Below are 6,434 nucleotides of genomic sequence, written 5' to 3'. Positions count from 1 at the left end.
GGTAATGTGGTAGTTGTAGGGGATTCAATAATTAGGGGGACAGATAGCATAATTTGTAAGCAGGATCGAGAGTCCCACATGGCATGTTGCCTACCTGGTGCTAAGGTGAAGGACATCTCGAATCGGCTTGAAAGGATATTAGAGAGGGAGGATGAGGATCCAGTTGTTGTGGTTCAGGTTGGGGCCAACAACATAGAAAAAAGTAGGCAAGAGGTACTGTTCAGAGAGTATCATGAGCTAGGAGCTAAATATTAAAAAAACAGGACCTCAAGGGTTATAATCTCTGGATTATTACCTGATCCACGTGAAAATTGGCATAGGGCTGAGAAGGTTAGGGAGGTGAACACGGGCCTGAATGAGTGGCGTGGGAAAAAGGGGTTCCATTACACGGGACACTGGTACCAGTATTGGGACAGGGAGGATCTGTACCATTGGGACGAGCTCCACCTGAACCGGGCCGGGACCAGTGTCCCAGGAAGGTCAGTGAGAGGTGTTCATAATTTTTTTTTAACATGATACAGAACCAGTTTGTACTCTTAAGGGGCAAGAGTATTACTTACCAAATAAAAGCCGTGGATGACAAAAGAGGTAAGGGATAACATAAAACTAAAATAAAAAGCATACAAAAATGCAAAAAATAGCTAAGATCCTGGCGAATGGGAAAGATGCAAAGAGCACGAAAGAGTGACAAAACAGATAGTAAGAGCTACAAAAAGGAGTATGCAAAGAAACGTGCAAGGGATATCAAAATCAACACTTTTTATAATCATATTAGGAAAACGAGGATGTTCAGGAGCAACGTGGGCCCTTGAAAACTGATAATGGTGATATTGTAATTGAAAATAAGGAGATGGAGGACATGTTGAATAATTACTTTGCATCAGTAATTACAGTAGAAGAAGAGAAGGACATGCCGGAAATCGCATGGAAACTAATATTCAATCAGGGACGGGGACTCACCAACATTAACGGAAGCCAAATAACTGTAATGAAGGAAATGATGGCACTAAAGACAATAATGACAAATACCCACGACCAAATAGTTTCCATCCCAGGGCTTAAAGGAAGTAGGTGAGAACATTGCAGATGCCCTAACTATAGTCTTCCAAAGTTCTCTGGATTCAAGAACCGTTCCTTTAGGTTGGAAAAGTATTCTTGTCACTCCACTGTATGCGAAAGGTGAGAGAAAGAAACCAGGGAATTATAGACCAGTTAGCCTAACATCTATTGTGGGGAAATTAGTTGTCGCACCCCCCCCCGCCCCAGGTCTTAGCAGGCTAATCTTTCCCCATGGAGTTCCCTTGATCCCCGTGTAGCCTGGCTTCTGACTAAACAATTTCCTTTTCTAGCCCTGACTTACTGGCATGAGCAAAGTACCTCTTTCTTCAGACATTGCCCCCGACAATCCTTTAAATCAGTACCCCCGCATTCATCTTTGACACCTTCATCCTCAGATTCTCTAATGTCTCCTTTTATTGCAAGGTCCGCCGTGCCACATTGTGGCCGTCCAACTTCATATTCAACGGATTCACCATTTTCAATTCAAGCAGCTCCAATATAGTTGTTGACCTGTGCACAAAAGCAAGACCATCAATTGCATCCTGCGTGACTGCGACCAGAGTTCGGTATCCTCTCTACCACTTTAAGCAGGAATAACCATTCCATGCTTCAGTTCATCCTCTCTGCCGTGGTCCACTTCCATAGCATCATATACGTGTGGGTCCAATAAACACAGAAGGTCCCTGTAGCACGCCGTGATCGTATAGTGGTTAGTACTCTGCGTTGTGGCCGCAGCAACCTCGGTTCAAATCCGAGTCACGGCATTAAGGCTGATGGTCCGTGTTTTCAATTTTCCTTGCTAGGGGAGTTCTGCGGTAATCGAATCAGAGCCAGAGGATCTCGGATGTGTTTCCCGCCACAAACATTTTCAGAATGTGGAATATTTCACTGCAAGTAGTTCTTATTTAAACCGGAGTTCGCTCAATACACACAGCTATGGAATTGATAGAGAAGGGAGCAACCAGAAGGATTGAGGGGGTGGAGCGATTGGATTTGGAGGAGCAATTACGCAAATTGGGCGTGTTCTCATTGGAAAAGAGATCATTGAGATGATTGCTGTTTTTAGGATTCTAAAAGGACTAGATAATGTAGAGCAGGACAAGCTGTTTCACCTTGTCCAGCACATTAGAACCGGAGGACACGGTCCGTGCTTGAAGGGGTTAAATTCAAAACGAATATGCTAATAGGGGGTAATGTAGTATAACGGATAGAGGATTGCTTAAAGGACAGAAAACAGAGAGTAGGGATAAACGGGTCATTTTCAGATTGGCAGGCTGTAACCAGTGGGGTGCCGCAAGAATCAGTGCTTGGAGCCTCAGCTATTTAAAATCTATGTTAATGACACAGATGAAGGGACCGAGTGTAATGTGTCCAAGTTTGCTGATGATACAACGCTAGGTGGGACAGTAAGCTGTGAGGAGAAAGAAAGAAAGAAAGAAGAAAAACTTGGATTTATATAGCATCTTTCATGACCACCAGACGTCTCAAAGCACTTTACAACCAATGAAGTACTTTTGAAGTGTAGGAAACCCGGCAGCCAATTTACACACAACAAGCTCCCACAAACAGCAATGTGATAATGACCAGATAATCTGTTTTTGTTATTTTGATTGAAGGATAAGTATTGGCCAGGTTACCAGGGGTAACTCCACTACACTTCTTCTAAATAGTGCCATAGGATCTTTTACGTCCACCTGAGTGAGCAGATGGGGCCTCAGTTTAACGTCTCATCCAAAAGACGGCACTTCCGACAGTGCAGCACTCCCCTGGAGTGTCAGCCTAAATTTTTATGCTGAAGCCTCTGGAGTGGGACCTGAACCCGCAGCCTGGTGACACAGAAGTGAGAGTACGGCTCACTGAGCCACTGCTGCAGAGCCTGTAAAGGGATATAGACAGGTTAAGTGAGTGGGCAATAAGGTGGCAGATGGAGTATAATGTGAGGAAATGTGATGATATTCACAGCAAGAATATAAAAGCAGAATCTTTTTTAATTGTGAGAAACTTTTGAATATTGGTGTTCAGAGAGATTTGAGTGTTATCATACAAGAAATACAGGCATGCAGGTACAGCAATCAAGTAAAAAGACAAATGTCATGTTGGCCTTTATTGCAAGGGGGTTGGAGTACATAGACACATAGAAACACAGAAGATAGGAGCAGGAGTAGGTCATTCGGCCCCTCGAGCCTGCTCCACCATTCAATGCGATCATGGCTGATCATCCAAATTCAATACCCGGTCCCTGCTTTCTCCCCATACCCCTTGATCCCTTTAGCCTTAAGAAATATATCCAACTCCTTCTTGAATATATTTAATGTATTGGCTTCTACTGCCTTCTGTGGTAGAGAATTCCACAGGTTCACTACTCTCTGGGTGAAGAAAGTCCTCCTCATTTCTGTCCTAAATGGCCTACCCCTTATCCTTAGACTGTGACCCCTGGTTCTGGACTCCCCGACCATCGGGAACATCCTTCCTGCATCTAGTCTGTCCAGTCCTGTCAGAATTTTATAAGTTTCAATGAGATCCCCTCTCATTCTTCTAAACTCCAGCAAGTACAAGCTCAATCGACCCAATCTCTCCTCATACGTCATTCCTGCCATAAGAACATAAGAAATAAGAGCAGGAGTAGGCCAATCGTCCCCTCGAGCCTGCTCCACCATTCAATAAGACCATGGCTGATCTGATCCTAACCGCCAATCTACTATCACAGAACCATCTCCTGAATCTAACAGAATTAGACACACGAAATAGGAGCAGGATCAGGCTACACAGCCCCTGAGCCTGCTCCGCTACCCATAGGGCCATGACCGATCCGAACCTAGACTCATGTCCAAATTCCTGCCCGCTCCCCGTAACCCTTAATTCCCTTTACTTCTAGGAAACTGTCTATTTCTGTTTTAAATTTATGTAATGATGTAGCTTCTACAGCTTTTTGGGGCAGCATATTCCATGGACCTACCACCCTCTGAGTGAAGTAGTTCCTCCTCATCTCAGTTTTGAAAGAGCAGCCCCTTATTCTAAGACTATGCCCCCTAGTTCTAGTTTCACCCATCATCGGGAACATCCTCCCCGCATCCACCCGATCCAACCAATTCACAATCTTATATGTTTCAATAAGATCACCTCTCATTCTTCTGAACTCCAATGAGTAGAGTCCCAATCCACTCAACCTTTCCTCATATGTCCATCCCCTCATCCCCGGGATTAACCGAGTGAACCTTCTTTGTACTGACTCGAGAGCAAGTATGTCTTTTCTTAAGTATGGACACCAAAACTGTATGCAGTATTCCAGGTGCAGTCTCACCAATGCCTTGTACAACTGAAGCAATACCTCCCTATTTTTATATTCTATCCCCCTAGCAATGAAAGCCAACATTCCATTGGCCTTCTTAATCACTTGCTGCACCTGCATACTAACCTTTTGAGTTTCGTGCACCAGGACACCCAGATCCCTTTGTACTTCAGTACTTTCCAGTTTCTTGCCATTAAGATAATAACTTGCTCTACGATTTTTCCTGCCAAAGTGCATAACCTCACACTTTCCAGTATTGTATTCCATCTGCCAAATCTCTGCCCACTTACTTAGCCTGTCTATGTCCCCTTGCAGGTTTTTTATGTCCTCCTCACTCACTACTTTCCCTCCCATCTTAGTATCATCTGCAAACTTTGATATGTTACACTCGGTCCCCTCCTCCAAATCATTAATATAGATTGTAAAGAGTTGGGGACCCAGCACTGACCCCTGCGGAACACCACTAGTTACTGATTGCCAGTCTGAGAATGAACCATTTATCCCAACTCTCTGCCTTCTGTTAGATAGCCAATGCTCTATCCATTCCAGAATATTACCCCCAATCCCGTGATTTTTTATCTTAAGCAATAATCTTTTGTGTGGCACCTTGTCAAATGCCTTTTGGAAGTCTAAATACACTACGTCCACTGGTTCCCCTTTATCCACCCTATATGTTACTTCCTCAAAGAACTCCAGCAAATTTGTCAAACATGACTTCCCCTTCATAAAACCATGCTGACTTTGTCCTATTAAATTATGATTATCCAAATGTCCTGTTACTCTCTCCTTAATAATGGACACCAAAATTTTACCTACCACAGATGTTAGGCTAACCGGTCTATAGTTTCCAGCCTTCTGTCTACTGCCCTTTTTAAATAAGGGTGTTACATTAGCAGTTTTCCAGTCTGCCGGGAGCTTTGCTGAGTCCAGGGAGTTTTGGAAAATTATTACCAATGCATCCACAATCCCTACCGTCACTTCCCTCAAGACCCTAGGATGTAAGCCATCAGGTCCAGGTGATTTATCCGCCTTGAGTCCCATTATTTTACCGAGTACCACTTCCTTAGTGATTTTGATCGTGTTTAGCTCCTCTCCCCCTATAGCCCCCTGTTTGTCCAGTGTTGGGATATTCTTAGTGTCCTCTACTGTAAAGACTGATACAAAATATTCATTCAGTGTTTTTGCCATCTCCATATTTCCCACCATTAACTTCCCGGTCTCATCCTCTAAGGGACCAGCATTTACTTTAGCCACCCTTTTTCTTTTTATATAACTATAAAAACCCTTACTGTCTGCTTTTATATTTTTTGCTCATTTACTTTCATAATCTATCTTCCCTTTCTTAATCAATCTTTTTGTTATTTTTTGCTGTCTTTTAAAGTTTCCCCAATCCTCTATCCTCCCACTAGATTTGGCTACCTTATATGCCCTTGTTTTTAATCGAATACTATCCTTAATTTCTTTACTTAGCCACGGATGGCTGTCTTTTCTTTTACACCCTTTTCTTCTCAGTGGAATATATATTTTTTGGAAGTTGTAAAATAACTCCTTAAATGTACACCACTGATCATGTATCGTCTTACCCTTTAATCTATTTCCCCAATCCACTCTACTCAATTCCGCTCTCATACCTTCATAGTCTCCTTTATTCAAGCTTAGCACACTTGTTTGAGATCCAACCTTCTCACCCTCTAATTGAATATGGAATTCAACCACGTTATGGTCACTCATTCCAAGGGGATCCTTTACTAGGACATTTTTAATTAATCCTGTCTCGTTACACAGGTCCAGATCTAAGGTTGCTTGCCCCCTGGCCCTGGTCGGTTCAGTTACATACTGCTCAAGAAACCCATCCCTAATACACTCAGTGAACTCACCCTCAAGGCAGCCCTGCCCAATTTGATTTGTCCAATTAATATGATAGTTAAAATCCCCCATAATTATAGATGTTCCCTTATTACAAGCCTCAACTATTTCCTGATTGATACTCCGTCCAACAGATTTGCAACTGTTCGGAGGCCTATAGACTACGCCCACTAGTGTTTTTTTTCCCCTTATTATTCCTTATCTCCACCCAAACTGTTTC

General features: G+C 43.1%; 1 non-coding gene across 1 annotated transcript; it reads left to right on the top strand.

Moving 5' to 3' along the window:
• The first annotated feature begins 1,751 nt into the window (after positions 1-1,751).
• On the top strand, positions 1,752-1,823 carry trnah-gug (transfer RNA histidin (anticodon GUG)). The gene has a single exon. It is a non-coding gene; the product is annotated as a tRNA-His (tRNA).
• The last annotated feature ends 4,611 nt before the right edge of the window (positions 1,824-6,434 follow it).

The sequence above is a fragment of the Somniosus microcephalus genome, chromosome 18, assembly GCF_052327205.1.
Source record: "Somniosus microcephalus isolate GS21.2 chromosome 18, FLI_Smic_1.0, whole genome shotgun sequence".
Lineage (NCBI taxonomy): Eukaryota > Metazoa > Chordata > Chondrichthyes > Squaliformes > Somniosidae > Somniosus > Somniosus microcephalus.
Note: the sequence above shows the minus strand (reverse complement) of the source record. Positions and strands in the feature narration are given on the sequence as shown.